The sequence below is a fragment of the Rhinolophus sinicus genome, linkage group LG06, assembly GCF_036562045.2.
Source record: "Rhinolophus sinicus isolate RSC01 linkage group LG06, ASM3656204v1, whole genome shotgun sequence".
In the NCBI taxonomy this organism is placed as follows: Eukaryota; Metazoa; Chordata; class Mammalia; order Chiroptera; family Rhinolophidae; genus Rhinolophus; species Rhinolophus sinicus.
In genome coordinates, this window is record NC_133756.1 from 32,497,582 (window position 1) to 32,512,844 (window position 15,263).

The 15,263-nt window shown below is 38.1% G+C and overlaps 1 protein-coding gene across 4 annotated transcripts in view; it reads left to right on the forward strand.

Moving 5' to 3' along the window:
- Positions 1-15,263, forward strand: part of DNAJC6 (DnaJ heat shock protein family (Hsp40) member C6) — a 131,332-nt gene that overhangs the window by 24,381 nt on the left and 91,688 nt on the right. The window lies entirely within an intron of this gene.

The window sequence follows — 15,263 nt, forward strand, 5'->3', positions numbered from 1 at the left end:
AACGAATCCAAGATTGGTTTTGCTTGTGTTTGAATTTTATGTAAATGGGATCATTCAGGATAGTATAATCTTTTGTGCTAGTTTCTTTCACCCAATGCTGTGTATTTATAGTAGTTGTAGTTCATTCATTCTCATTGCTATAAGGTAGTTGTAGTTCATTCATTCTCATCTCAATACAGTAAAGTGGTTTATTCCATCAAGTGAATAAACCACTTTACTTTTCTCATTGTAATTTTGACAGACATTTGGGTAATTTCCAGTTTTAGTATATTACAAAAAGGACTGCTGTGAACGCTCTCTTACATGTCTTTTGGTTTATGCACATCTGTACATATGTCTGTTGGTTATATGCTGAGTGAAATTACTAGGCCATAGCGTATGTGTGCATTATGCTTTAGTAGATGCTGCCAGTTTTACATAGTGATTGTACCAAGTTTTACTCCCATCAGCAGTGTATAAGACGTCTAGTTGCTCTACATCTTTATCAACATTTGATACTGTCAGTCTTTAAAATTTCAGCCTTTCTGGTTGGTGTGTGGTGATATATCATGGTGCTTTTAATTTGAATTTCCATGATGAATCTGAGGTTAAACACGTTTCCAGAAGTTTGTTAGCCGTTTGTGTGTAGTTTTTTTGTGATAGGCCTGATTGGCTTTTGCCAAATTTTCTATTGGGTTGTCTGCCTTTTTCTTACTGACTTGAAGATTTTTTTTTTTTAATTAAATTGTGTATTCTGGATATGAATGCTTTGGAGATATGTATTGCAAAAATCTTCTCTCACATGTGGCTTGCATTTTCAATCTCTTGATATATTTTGGTGATCAGAGATTTTTTAAATATTGTATACTTTATTAATTTTCGCTTTATAGTAACTACTTTTTGGATCCTGTTTAAGAAATCTTTGCTTGCCACATTGTCATAAAAATAATTGTTTTATGTATCGTTATAATAGCTTTGTTATTTTAGAGTGTATTGATTTTAAAAAATCTTCATGCATTTGATGTATTGAAAACAGTTAAACACTGAATAAGTTTAAATGATGACTTTCCCACAACTTCTTACCTGTGTGATCTTTGGCAAGTCAAATTAGCATTCTCAACTTAATTTTTTTCAAGTATAAGTAAGAATAATAATATTTACTTCAAAGTATTGTGAGCATCATGTCTATTTAACTATAAACTGTTATTAAAAAGTCAGCTATTATAAATGACAGTTTTGGAACAGTTGGGGTTATCTGAATATAGACTAGATAGTAGATGACATTAGGGAATTATTATTAATTTGTGGTTGTTTAGGAGAAGTTCATTATTAGGACGTGCATGATGATGATAAATATGATGTTTTAATTCATTTTCAAGAAGTTCAACTAAAAAAAAACACCCTCAAATATTTAGAGAAAGCAAACTGATAATATGTTTTCAGTTGTTGAATCTAAGTATTAGACATATGGTATTCATTGTGTGAAATTCTTGCAACTTTTTGGCATGTTTGAAATTTTCATAATAAAATGTTCAGGTGTAAGTTAGCTATTAATGAAGTTAAAGCATTCCTTCATTTAACATTTTCTCCAAAGCTAAAGATATGTGAGGACATCATTAAATGGATTTTGAGTAACTTGGTTTATTTTATCTGGGAAAGGAGATGAAAATGAATTAAGAATAAAACGTGAACTGTATAGCATTGCATGCCAGGGTGGGATAAAGCTGAGTTATTTCCATAAAATACAGGCATCGCTGGGAATGTAAGGAAGGAGAAGTTAAGGAAGGGATTGGGGATATACTGAGTGCCCATTAAGCCACTGTGCTTAATATGTGAATAAATATCATCACCTTTGATTTAAAAAGCAACTCTGTGAGGTAGGCAATATTAGAAAAGTTCTATATGTTTTGGATAACTTAGCTAACACAGCAACTGCATGGTGGAGCTGGGATTTGAACCCAGATCTATGTTTTACCTTTCTCCTTTCCACTCTCCCATTCTTATTTATAAAGGAGGTTGGCTGCCTTTTTATTTCTTTTTTCTTTTTTAATGAATGTTATGCTTTTCATTGTAGAAACTTTGGAAAACACATATGTATCAATGAGATTTGCTGCATAACAAACCACCCCAAAACTCAGTGGCTTAAGATAATATACATTTACTCAGCTCACAATTCTGCAGGCCAGTAGGTGGGCTCAGCTAGGCAGTTCTGATCTGGGCCAAGCTCAGCTGTTCTCAGTGAGGCTCATTCCCATGACTGGGGTGACTGGGCCAGCTCCTCCGTGTGGTCTCCCAGCCTCTGGCAGACTACCTTGGGCTGGTTGTCCTGGAGGGGGAGAGGAGAAGCCAAGAGAACAAGCAGAAGTCCGCAAGGCCTCGGGGGCCTACACTCAGAACTGGTGCTATGTCACTTCCCCTTTGTCATAGTTCATACCATGGACTGGGTGGCTTAAACCACACATATTTACTTCTCATAGTTCTGGAGGCTGGGAAGTTCGAGATCAGGGTGCCAGCAGATTCAATTCTTGGTCAGGGCCCTCTTGCTGACGTGTAGCAGGCTACCTTCTTGCTATCCTCACATGACAGGGAGACAGAGCGAGCTCTGGTCTCTTTTTCTCTTCTTATAAGGACACGAGTCCTATCTTGGGGGGCCTACCTTCGTGACCTTATCCAAACCTAATTACCTCCCAAGGCCCCCACCTCCAAATACCATCAAATTGGAATTTAGGGCTCTAACATGAATTGGAGTGGGGGGCATTCCGTTCATTATACTCTCTGTTGTTCAAAGCAAGTTACAAGCTAACACCAATTCAAGGACGGAGGAAGTAGACTCTACCTCTTGGTAAGAGGTAATATGAAGTAACATTGTAAAGTGGTGTGGGTAGCAAGGAGTGGGGAGTGAATGATGGCATCCATTGTTGCAGACAGTCTTACAGAACATACAGAAATAAACATCCTTTAAATCATTCCTATGACCACTGTCAACAGATAATCACTGTTAATATGTTGGTGTATTTCCTGCCATTGTTTTATTCTATACATTTATAGTTAGACTTTTTCTGTTTTTTTCCCAAAGAATCTGACTCAGATTTTAGAGTTAGATTTGTGTTCTGTTCATTTACCTTAATATTATATTGTAGGTATTTTCCCGGGCATAAACTATTCTTTGAAAGCGTGGTTTACGATGCAAAGGAAACTAACGTAATTGCTATGTTCCAGGTACTGTGCTAAGCACTTTCACAGTTATCTTGACAATAAAGCAAGTTTCTTGTTAATTGACAGGATTGACATTCTGCCACCAAACAAAGAATTCACTTGCTGTTGCAAAGGAAAAACAATGGATTTTGCTTGAAAAGATCCAGAGAAAATTATAATGGTTAAGCTAGATCAGCAATGCCCATTTTTCTCTTGAAAGCCTAACCTGTCACCTGTAACTGTTTAGCACTGGCAGTTTCCTTGTCGTAAATGGTGGGAGAGTTGGGACACTGGCAATAGCTAAGGCTGTGTGCTCTCCATTTGTTCCTGTTGCTTAAGGAAACCATCTTTGCTGGACGAGATCACATGTTAAAGTTACGTTGAAGGCCATTGCCAGCCATTTCAGTGAGCAGTTTTTATTTGCAAAGATTTTGATTTTGATTCTGTGAACAAAATAGTATCTTGTTAGAGAAGAAGGTGTGGTGGAGGGAACACATCCATTTGTGACAGGAAGTGATTAATTACATTCATGAATCATTAGATACAGAGAAGTGTGGATTTTTGGGGGAATTGTTCCCATTTGCGCTACTTTGTCCTGTTGGCAGTCTCTATATCCTGAGTGATCAATCAGAAAATACAGCCTTGTACCCGGAGACCACCTGTCCAGCCCTCTCTTTTTATAGGTGAAGCCACGTCATTATTTATTTGATGGATCTGGCTGTATTTCAGGGTCATGCTGTATTACATCCATCCATTCTTATTGTATAGACAGCGTAATAAGGAGCATAAAATTTGGAGGCCAAAGACCGAGGTTTGAGCCTGGGCTTTGCACCACGTAGCTGTTGACTATGAACAGATTTCTTAATTTCTTTGTTTTAATTTCTCATTCATAATCACAGAAGCTTCAGTCTTCTGAAAGTTGTTGTGAAGGTTGACTGACACAGTTTACATCTGTGCTGTCTAATACAGCAGCCATAGCTATGAGTGGCTGTTGAGCACTTGAAATGTAGCTAGTCCCAATTAAGGTGTGCTGTAAGTGTAAAATGCACTCTGAATTTTGAAGACTTAGTGTGAAAAAATATCAAATACCTCAATGATTACTTGGTCCTGTTGACTACATGTTGAAATGGCAATACTTTGTACTCACTGAATTAAATAAAATATATTTAAATTAATTCACTTGTTTTTTTTAATGTGGCTACTAGAAATTTAAAAATTACTTATATGCCTCATGTATATGGCTTGTATTATATTTCTATTGGACAGTGTTATGCTACATGGAAGTTCTCTGTAAAATATAGCATACAGCATAAATGTCAGTTACAATCAGAAAAAGTGTAAGTTTAGTTGATGAATAGGATTTCTAAGTGATATCATGAAGCTTATTTTTACTAAATTTCTAATGCAAGCTTTTCTTTACGCATCTTAATTTTTCCTCTTAGTGTGAAGTAGGGAAGTGGGGGGAGGGTCATGATAATCCAATTATCTGAGCAAATATTAATAACCAGTGCATTGAGCTACAATGATTCAGGCATTGTGCTAAGTACTGTATTAGGTAGGATTTTGTTGGTTAAAACTGACAGAGGGGCGGGCCCGGTGGCTCAGGCGGTTGGAACTCCGTGCTCCTAACTCCGAAGGCTGCCGGTTCGATTCCCACATGGGCCAGTGGGCTCTCAACCACAAGGTTGGCGGTTCAACTTCTCGAGTCCCGCAAGGGATGGTGGGCTCCGCCCCCTGCAACTAAGATTGAACACGGCACCTTGAGCTGAGCTGTCTCCTGGATGGCTCAGTTGGTTGGAACGTGGGCTCTCAATCACAAGGTTGCCAGTTCGCTTCCTCGACTCCCGCAAGGAATGGTGGGCTGTGCCCCCCTGCAACTAGCAACAGCAACTGGATCTGGAGCTGAGCTGTGCCCTCCACAACTAAGACTGAAAGAACAACAACTTGACTTGGAAAAAAAAAGTCCTGGAAGTACACACTGTTCCCCAATAAAGTCCTGTTCCCCTTCCCCAATAAAATCTAAATAAATAAATAAATAAATAAATAAATTTCCAAAAAAAAAAATCTGACAGAGACCCACTTTGAAGTAACTGAGTTGAAAAGGGGGGAATCTTGTAACCATGGAAGGGGTAGGAGTGCATCTGGGCGTCGTGATTCCTAGGATGCAAACTTTGTTTTCTCTCACGCTCTCTCTTCCTCTCTCTAATTTACTTCTCCTTCATTGGGAACGTTGTTCTCTTAGATCACTTATCTCCAACAGTCAGAAAGCATTGTTCCTACAACTCCTGCCCGTCATCCTTTCTTTAGGGAAGGACTCAGACTTATTCTCTCTGGTTTTAAATTGAAGTCCTGTGAAAATGCCACGGTTGACTTAGCTTGGTTTCAGGTACCCACCCCAGGGCCATGGCAACTCTTAATTGCAACCACAGTGGAGGAAGATTTCCCAGAAAAGGGCGTGCTGCTTCTGGCTGATAAGAGAATAAATGTACACTACACCTACCCTCGCTACTTTAATAAGTACAGCCATTCTGCAGAGGTAATCTCAGTTTAGAAATGAGGAAAGTAATCGAATAAGTTACCTATTTTGCCAAAGTTCAGACATCCAGGCTGGAAGCCCGGGTGGGTCCATCTCCAAAGTCCATGTTCTTAACCACGATACTGAGAAAGTTCTAGTAAATTGGGTTTGTGGGGACTTAAGTTTTACTGAATTAGCAATTTGCTATTTTTCTCCCTACTAGATTGCTTCCCACTGAAATTTATGGTCGGAATGAGGGTACAGAAACTGGTCCCATGGTAACACACAGTAAATTTTTCTTAAATGGAAAACCAACACTACTATGCTCTCCAGTCTTGCAGCCAAAGCCTTCAAGGCAATAGAGAAACTCTACCATAATTATAGTAATGAACTTCAAACATAGTTACTGCTTGGGCATTTTGTTTTTGTAATTTGCGAGCTAACACCTTCTTTTGGAAACTTCTCCATCTCATTTTGTCACCATCACATGGTTCCTTATACTCTGTACCACACAGCGTAGTGATTTCAGAGGCAAAGATGGAAGTGTCATCTTGTTTTTCATCAACACTCTCTGGCCCAAAGGAAATATTCTTTAAAAATGATGATCTGTAAGTCTTTCAGAAAAAATGAACTGGAGTGTATGAATTTCCTACTCAGATCAAAAAGTTAAAGATTTCAAACTACAATGATTTTAAAAGGCTACAAGTCTGTGTGTTTTCCTTCACCCAGTATAAGTGGTTTTATTTGCATAGGAAAATAGCAGTAAGTGACAACTTTATTGGCTGAATTCATGTTACTCAGTGTGATGGAATGCTAAGAACTCTGATATGGACTGGTGAGAAAACCAGTCCCCTATTCGTAGCTCTCATGCAGTTATAGATGCAATGGCTAACATTCACTGGGTTCTAAACAGTATACAGAGCAGTTACCCATATGTCTTTCATGGACTCTTCCCAGTGGCACTAGTCATTTATTTGTTTAATACGTATTTATCAGGTGTTTGCATTGTGTCAGACATGATGTTAGGTACCAAACATTGCCCACAGTCTGATCTGGGAAGTCATATATGTAACAGGAAATTACAATGTAGTGTAAGTGCTGTGTTAAAAGATGTACACTGTTCTGTGGGATGACATGATATTATATCTAACTTGGTTTTGAGAACTTTGGTGGTTTCCTGGGGAAGTGCTATCTATCCGTGCATCTGAAGGGCAAGCATGAATTGACCAGGCAGGGGATCATAAAGAAACGCTGTGTCTGAATTTAGAGACAGGATGGAGAAAGGGGAAGTGATGAGGGTGGAGTCTCCAAAGGGTTGTATCTGGCTTAGAATGTGAAGGGTCCATTGTGTTAAATACCTTAGACTGAGGGCAATGGGAAACTCTAGAATGGTTTAAGCAGCTGAGTCATAATTGGATCTGCATTTTAGAAAGCTCAAATGTGAATCAGTTTTCTCACTTCTCTGTCTCAGTTTTCTTTTTCTTTTTTAATCGTTTCAGGTGTACAAAACAACATAATGATTAGACATTTATACACCTCGCAAAGTGATAACCCCAATAAGTCTATTACCCATCTGACACTGTAATAGTTATTACAATCTTATTGACTATATTCCCTATGCTGTACTTTATATCCTGTGACTATATTTTTTTATAGTTGACATTTAATATTATTTTATATTAGTTTCAGGTGTGCAGCATAGTCATTAGACATTTATATAATTTATGAAGTTAACCCCTCCCCCATTAGTCTAGTACCCATCTGACACTATACATAGTTTTTACATTATTGACTATATTCCCCATACTATATTTCACATCCCTGTGACTCTCCTCTAACTCAATGTGTACTTCTTAATCCCTTTACCCTTCTCACCCAGCCCCTCAACCCTCCTCCCATCTAGTGACCATCCGTTTGTTCTCTGTGTCTATGAAACTACTTCTGTTTTGTTCGTTTATTTTGTTCTTTAGATTCCACATATAAGGGAGATTATACGTACGGTATTTGTCTCTCTGAGTCTGACTTATTTCATTTAGCATAATACCCTCACCATCCATGTTGTTGTTCAATTTTCTTATCTCTAAATTGAAAGGGATAGTCTTACCTTGAGCTCCTTCCAACTTTAATATTCCATGAATTTCTCCTATTCTGGAAAAACGTAATTTCATGCTCATTTCCAGATCTGTCGGGTAGCAGGGCCTACGGTCACAACTTGAAAAGGTGAGTTTGTGGGGATGGGGGCGGGTGAGAGTGGGGACAAGAAGTTGAGTGGATTGAGATGTCATTTCCACTGGGAAATAAGGACACGGAAAGGTTATGCAGGTTTTTCTGACAGTCTCCTGAAAGGGAACTGGTGGATAGCGTTAGCCTCTCAACAGACAGGGTAATGTCACCTTGCCCTGTTTCTCTGTCTCAATTTTAATACAGATGCAATCTGATAGTTATTTTACAAAAATGCTGTAAAGTGCTATATACTGAGATATTTACTGATGAAGTAATACGAAGTCTAGAATTTGCTTAAAAGTAATTACGTGTCTACGTATAAAGCATGACTGGCCGTGACTGGGTAATTGTTGATTCTGAATGATGGGGACAAAGAAGTCCATTATGTAATTTCTCTATTTTGTATATGTTTTAAAATTTCCATAATAGAAAGTGAAACGATACAATAATAAAATAAGATGCCCCAACTTATTACCCAAGTTCCTTACTTACTTTCCGTACAAGAAAAGTAAGGAGGAAGAGTCATACTCTCACATTTGGCCACATTGAAGTAAATAGACTCAGAGCCACTGTGTCATAAATGCTAATATTTTGCTGTAAGTTCTGGATCAACTTTGATGGCTTAAAATGCTCTGTATTGCACTGAGATTATTTGGGCAGATCTAAGAAAGAGAATTATACCCCAAGGAAGGGGCAGCTTTTCTAGGGAGTTCATTGATGACACAGTCAGGGTTCTGCAGCTCTGGGCAGGGTCTGCCCAGGAAGGCAGTCTCTGGATAGTAGGCCAAGGTGGAGACATCTCTGGCTTTGGAGTCATGCATGGTAGACGCAGGTGTGTATCAGTTGAAGGCAATGACAAGAAATAACAGAATAGATAACATTCATTGAACTCTACATGCCAGGCACTGTGCTCAGCTCGTTATGTATTTAATATCATTATTCAATGCTACTTGCTACTCTATAGAGGCTACTGTTTTACAGATGAGGAAACTGAGGTATAGGGAAGTTATATAATTTGTCCATGACCACATAGACTTTCCGTAATTCCTAGTAAATGTTGTGGTAAATAAATAATTGAAATCCAGTCGTTAGCTTGCAATTTGCATCCTAGTTAGGATTAGGCTTGGATGCACATAACAGAAAAAGCAAAATAATAATGGCTTACAAAAAAAAGTTTCTCTCTCAGCTTTAAAAAGTCTAGAGAATCGGTACAGGGCTGCCATGGTTATCTGTGGATCAGGTTCCTTCTGTCCTACTGCTTCACTGTCACAGTCTCCCATCCTCATGCTCACCTCATCCTGGTCCGAGATACCTGCTGGAGCTCCGTGTTTTACTCAGAAGAAAGGGAAAAGGATGAAAGAAGGGCTCCCTCATCCCCCCTTCAAAGGATGCATACCAGAAATTGCACATATCATGTCTGCTTATATTACAGTGACCATAACTTAGTCCTATGGACATACCTACGTAGAAAACTCGCATGTGGCAGGTCCAAGATATGAAAGAAGACTGAGAAATACATTCTTTATACTGCATGGCCATGTGCTCAGCTAAAGATCTATGAGCTAAAGGTTCTGTTAGCATTGAAGATGGAAAGGAGCTGTTGGGGATCACTAGCAATCACTGCTTAGCCCATGCTCAGCTCGGGTTTCCGTAGGTATGATGCCAGCACCGTAATCTTTCTCAGAAGACCTTTCACATTTAAATGGGTAAATACATGGAAAAACTGAGGCACTTAATTTAGTTTGCAGGAAATACTATGAATAGTTCCTTCCCTCCAGTTAGATGTGGTCAAGTAGGCAGCTGTGGTTTGGTGCCTTGGAGACTTTGCCTGGAGACTCAGCACCCCAAGAATTGGCTCTACCTGCATCTGGGGGGACCACTGCCTTCCTTATCACCATCATAGAGGATTAGCCACATGCTCTAGGGCTCAGAACCTTTGGGCACAAAGGGGTTACAGAGAATATGCATCCACATCTTAAGGCTCTTGAGCCTAAAATCATGTATAATGAGCTCAGGGCCAAACATGAGAATGTTCAGGATTTACGGAAACTTTCTCTTCAGTGTAAGTGCATTGGCACTTGACGGGAAAACTATTCACCATGCAGAATTTTTGTCTGTGTTCCCCAAGATTGATAGCAATTGAGCACAGAGTCAACTTATGGTATAGTCTGTTGGTGTTTGTCCATTTGAGAAGTTGAAGTTTCCCTGCTTGTAAGATGACAGATTAAAGGGACAGGTGCTTCCATAAGTCACTCTTGAAATGGTAATATAGGTGTATTACCTACAGGTAATATAAGTGTAACATTGTTATACCATGAGCCTGGCCTTGAAAATCAAGGGTACATTGAATGCTAGCAAATTAAACTGTGTTTTAAGTGAGCTTACTAAGGAAATCCATAGCACATTTTTCTGCAAGCAAAGATGGCTTCCCACACAGATTTTTTGCATTTTCGTTCAATTAGCAGATACTTACTGAGCACTGTAGTAGGCCTGGCAAAACATGATGAATATTGCCTTTACCTACCAGACTTGCTCAAAATACCTGAATTATAAAGAGACAACTACTAGTCCTAGGCAACATATAGTCAAATAATAAAATTTGTTACATCAATTCTAAAAACAGTTTCTTTTATAAACATTCATTCAATCTTGAAGCATCTTAACACTGATAATATGTCATGTGTGTCCTATGTTAGTTGTAGTATATTTTTCTTTTTTAATGCAGTGACTTAAAATGGATGATTTCTTAGATTTTTTGAAATACAGTGTTTGAGTAGGGTCTTAGTGTTTATTATGTGCTTTCATGTACCTTATTTCATTTGATTCTTCCTATGAGGGAGGAAAGGTAGAGTCCTCAATTTTATAGAGAGGGAATGTGGCTATGAGTAGTAAACAGATTATAGAAAACTTGCTTGTGGCAGGTCCACAACTCAAACATAGTTTTTTGTTTTTTTTCCCTTCGAAGTGGTTTTCTACCATGCCTTGATGTCTTTTTAATTTTCATACACACATATTGATACATATACACATTGCAAACACAATAGAGGTCAAGCTCTTTTTTTAAAGCTAGGAGCTTCTAATGAAAATAAAGATTTTTTTTCTTCTAGTGATTTAAAACGAGGCCAAAGGTAGCCAAGTATCAATTTTCAGGAGCTCAACGTACAAATTCCTCTACGCCAGGTGGTTACAGTACAAGACTGCCTAGTGGGAAGCCACATTAATGGAAAACTTTGAGGTTTCGCTGAGCAGAACCTGCCACGTGGATAGTAAAGCAAGGGTAGCTCCCATAAGGTGCCCAAACCATGTTTCACTTAGGTCAGATCCAAGGAATGACCCCAATGTTCTCCAGCTTTCACGTTGACCACTGGGATCGCCTCTTCAAACTGATGCAGTGGCCAAAGCATGATCAGAAAGATGGGAGTTTGTATGCTAACTGATTGCTAGCTGTGTGAGCTTGGGCAAGTTACTTAACCTCTCCAAATGTGCCTCAAAATAAGGGTGATAACTTTGCAATGTTGTTGGGAGGTGGATGTTAAGGTAGTTAAGATACCTGGCAAATGGTAAGTTAGCAATGGCAGTTATTTTTAATACTTCTACAGTTTGGGGGAGGTACAGGTTGCAGGGTATTGAATTATCTTTAAAAAATATATTCTGCCTGGAAATTTTTCCCTATCTTCTGGGAAACCCAGAACTCCAATAGGTACCAAGAACAGACAAATCTCATACTTCAGGAATATTGTGGGGATAGTTGAGAGATTTTCTTCTTTTAATATTACCAGCTCACTCGGTTTTTTCCAGCATACTTCGTTGTCTCTCGTGTGCATTGCTCTATGTGGAGCTCTTGATAGCTGCCACTATTTATGCACGCATTCTATAGAAAACCCTTGATTAACTGGGACTTAGCTACTGGAGCACTTAAATGGTCATCGTTTTTCCCCTCTGGGCTTTATTTGGAGGAGAAACAAGAAAATGACAAGTAAAGTTTTGAGAAGGATAGGAAAATCCTGTAATTTAACACCATCAATTTTATCTAAGAGAAAGAGAATGATTCTCAAGGCCACTCTGCTGATTAATGATAGAGTCAGGAGGATTCTCAGCCTCTTGCTCTTTCTTCTGGACTGTGAACTACAGATGTGGCTTTTGGCATTTGTCTTGGTGTTGTTACTCCTCTGGCTTTGCCACTACACTATTGGTGTCAAAATCAAATGCCTGCAAGGTTGAAGATAGTGGGAACAAGTGGGACAGGATAGGTATCGTACATTGGGAAGTGACGGTGAACGATGGCACTCAACGCTGGAGCCTGTGTACCTTCTGTGAAGGCATCTAAGCTAAAATTTTTTTAAAAGTACAGAACAAACAAAACACATCTGGGGGTCAGATATGGCCTGCTGGTCTCAATTTGAGTGCCTTGTACCAATTATATCCACAGGCCTGGTTCATTAAGGAGATAGTCTGAATTATGTACCTGAGACATGTTGCCAAAGAGTTTCAATACTGGGACCCATAGTGAGAAACACATTTGTGTTATTGCTGAGCAGAAACACACACACACACACACACACACACACACAAACTCAAAAACAGTATTTTAAGAAACATCTTAACTATGTGCCCAAAGCTGATGTTTTCTGACCTATATCATTTTTATTAAAATAAGCTAAGTTTATTTTACAGTCCACTAGTGTATCACAACATGTAATGTAAAACAAATCACTAGACAAGGTGATGCTAATATTTATTTAGTAGATATTAATATTTTCTCAATCTCTAATGAGTGTGAGGTACTCTTTTGGGTATCATGCGGGATATACACATGAACAAAAAAACAGATTTTTATCTGAAAATTCAAGGCAGAACAATCACTTCACATTTTACATAATGCTTTTATATTATCATACAGCCATAATGATAACAAATCTCTTAAGTGGGCAGGGCAGATTTTAGCCTAATTTTACAGATAGGAAGTTACATTTTTGAAAAAAATGATTTATCCATAAAAAAATAGTAGAATAATAATAGTGATAATAGATGGATGGATAGCATTTGTTAAGCACTTACTATATTTAGGTACTGATTTAATTTTTACTACAACCTTAATCTGATGGTACTCATATTATGCTGGTTTTACAGAGGAGAAAAGTGAGGCGGAGAGGTTAAGTAACCTTGCCCAAGTTCATAGAGCTAAGAGTCTGAGGAACTAGGATTCAATGCTAGAAAATAATGGTTCCATAACCTGAATCTTAACCAACGTATGATAGTTCTTGGAAATCACAGGGCACAGGGCCCTTCCTGGAAGGCACAGATCATGATCCCAGATAGGTTGTGCATGTATCCATTGTTTCTTACCCTATCAACAGTGGTGTGACATCTGCTGTGACAAGAGATCATTTTGGGGGTGGAGGAGATGGGGAGAAATAGAGCCTGGCTCCTGAACATTCCTCAGTGTGGATAATCTTTACTAAGTTAATAAAAGTGACTGAAGTCAGCAAGAAAAAGGCAAAGGGAAAAATGCTCTCCCCCAAAAGAGACCATCTGATCATTTGGCTCTGGCCCCAGATGTGATGTGGTATTCTTGAGATAAATTATGGAGCAATCTTGATCTTGGAAAAACAGGAGAGTTTGGCTGTAAATGTTCACCTTGGATTTTATCAGGGCCACCTCCCTTCCTTGAGTGCAGGTTCTCATTCAGAATCATATAGATAAGTTTCCATTAGCATAGTCTTGGAAAAAACAATACTTAATCTTTGTCAAGCTCCTCACATACGAAGAACTAGGCCTGACAAGCACTGAGGATAGAAGCCAGATCAATAATAGTAATAATAGAGAACAATTGTTAAGTACTTAATTCTATATGTGTTAAATACTAATTAAAATCTTACTTCCAAGTATATAATAGTGGTACTTTTATTATGCTTTATTTTATAGAGTAGAAAAGTGAGATCTTCATGGACAAGTGAATTTGATCTTCAGGACAGTAAAGACAATCTTAGGGTTGAAATTGGTGTATATTCCCAGTTTAAGCACCAAACTAGTTTTTAGACTGTTGTAAATTAGTCGAGCTGTTGTATTTTCCTACCCTAATATGTTCTTTATATCCTAACTTTGTAGGGTTGTTAATAATTACTCTGATTTTATTTATGTTAAATTAAGAGCAAAGATAAAAAATAAAATGGTCCCTGTAGCCCATTCATGTTTTTCTTTAAATTTGCAAACTGGGAAGATAGATATCCAAAAATACAAAGGCGTATGTTTCATCTAAATTTCTTCCAGCAATATGTCTGCAACTTTGAAAACAGTTGAGCAAAAAATAACTGAGAGTGCTGTTTTTGAAAATAATAATTTTCACTTTTTAAAAATGGTTTTCCCTAAATTCTCTTAATCCAGCGATTATAAATCCAGAATTTGACAAGGCATGTGATGGACATTACATATTTACTCTAACTGTGGGTTAGTAATGAATTAAAGGAAATGTGCAGAAAAGATTAAAATGTTATTGGAAAAGATTTACTAGACTGTGCAGAATATTATTTCTTCAGTCAAGTAAGTAAAACAGCTCAATCCGACAGATATGGGAAATTGAAAGCATAAAATTTTTGTTTAAAATTTTATTACAACTTTAACTGCCACCACTCAAGTTTTTTGATCTTGTAAATGAGCATTAACTGTGATTTGTGATTCAGGTTGGACCACACCATCACCAGATAATGCAGTTAGGAAAGCAACTGGTCAGGCAATTTAGTCTTCCCAGAGGGACTGGAGGGATCTAGAAGGCAGCAGGCACTCTCTTGGCCTCTACTGATTCACCTTCTTCCTCCAAGAATTGGCGTTTGAGTGATCCTTGAAGAGGAAAACGTCTCTCAATCCAATTAATTTATTTTACATAGACCCTGTGTAGAGCTAGAGCTTCCAGGAAACTGTTTGGTTCCCAAATGATTTGGACTGAAGTCTCTTAAATGTGATAGTTTGATTTTGTGTCCTTAGGTGATCAAAATCATAACAGCAAGAGAAAGCCATGAAAGGGAAGAAGGCAAAGCTGGCTTAAGCAAATTTTACACACATGCACTTTTTTCTTGTTGTTTTGATGATGAACCTCTGTCAGATGACTTGAAAAGCTTCTCACTTAGTCATCCCAAATCCTAGTAAAGAATCCTTTTTAACCAAGATTTTCACCTGGCCTTTACCTAAATTGATGAGAAGGAGGGGTACTTCTGCAGTCCTATTATTTCAGGTGAAAATGAACATTTAGTAATCACCTTTTGAGACTTAGAATTATATCTAGGTTTTATAAGGCTTGAAAATTTTTACAATGTTGGGATCCTCTTTAAGAATACGAAATCACGAATGTAAAATT